The sequence below is a fragment of the Crocodylus siamensis genome, chromosome 7, assembly GCF_052110815.1.
Source record: "Crocodylus siamensis isolate JL-2025a chromosome 7, ASM5211081v1, whole genome shotgun sequence".
NCBI classification, from domain to species: domain Eukaryota; kingdom Metazoa; phylum Chordata; order Crocodylia; family Crocodylidae; genus Crocodylus; species Crocodylus siamensis.
This window is the reverse complement of record NC_143401.1, coordinates 45662630-45663770: the sequence shown is the minus strand read 5'-3', so window position 1 is coordinate 45663770 and position 1141 is coordinate 45662630. Positions and strand designations below refer to the sequence as shown.

General features: G+C 43.3%; 1 pseudogene; it reads left to right on the top strand.

Moving 5' to 3' along the window:
• Positions 1-509: 509 nt before the first annotated feature.
• LOC149859748 (U2 spliceosomal RNA) lies at positions 510-662 on the top strand (annotated as a pseudogene).
• The last annotated feature ends 479 nt before the right edge of the window (positions 663-1141 follow it).

Here is a 1141-nt window from a genome sequence, read left to right as displayed (position 1 = left end):
TCTCCTTCCCTTCTAATTTTTTTTTTTTTTTTTGCCCTTGTCTCGTTGTTTGATTATACGAGTGCACAAGGCAGCAAGATGGCGATAATCCCACCCTTCATGTCACAAGACCTAGAGAAAGAACAGTTAAAAGCATGGGCTTTTTTTCACGCCGAAAGGGGTGTGGTTATGCAAATAAGATGAATAGTTTATGCAAATTGGGGGTGGTTTATGCAAATAACAACTCGAATGAAATCGAAGCGGTGATAGGGTGAGCTTACCAGTTTGTCACCCTATCCATCACAGAAGTGATAAAAGGGGGCACAGAGCTGCACCCAAGTGGAGTTATCACCCACTTTATTTGTCACAAGGGATGTTAGTTTGATCTTTTAAACTGGGGCGTGCTCCATCCACTCCATGCATTGGCCTGGTATTACAGTGTTTCCAGGACTGGTGCAAAGAAACAGAAAAAAAAAAAATATCCTATGTGTGACTTACGTGGCAGGGGAAGCAGCGTGACCACGTAGGCGAGCTCCTCAGGGTAATTGTCTCTGATATGTCCTCCGTGGGAGGTCTATATTGAGCAGATCCTTTGTGGTATTGGGTGGTGGAACTGGAGCGTGCTCCATCCACTCCATGCATTGACCTGGTATTACAGTGCTTCCAGGACCGGTGCAAAAAAACAGAAAAAAAAAAAAAATCCTATCTGTGACTAGCACTCATTGGATGTTGTTGTTATTACACTGATATGTCAGTATGTGTTGCTGGTTCTTCTCTGCTTTCTCACTTCTCTCCTCTGTGCTGTGACTGCTGTTGTAAGTAATTAAACACTTTAGTCATCTCTGCCTTTGCCTCTTCCTCTTCCTTGTCAATTACTTAAAGCAATCACTGCAAGCTGCACTTGCATAACCCCACTGCTGTCTAAAAGCCTCGCAGACCTTATTCCTGATTCTTGCACTTAATAAAGTGTGACAGCCCTCTCCTCATTTTTGCTCATTCATTTCACATACCTCCATGTACTTTAACAATGACTATTCACTGCATTATAGCAGCCTGCTGACCTCCTCCTGAGTCAGCTATGACTCCAAAGTCACTTCTACCCTAAAATCTTGGAGTAAGCTCTTTGCCTCATAGTTTCTCCTCCATGCCTCTGGAGTTATAA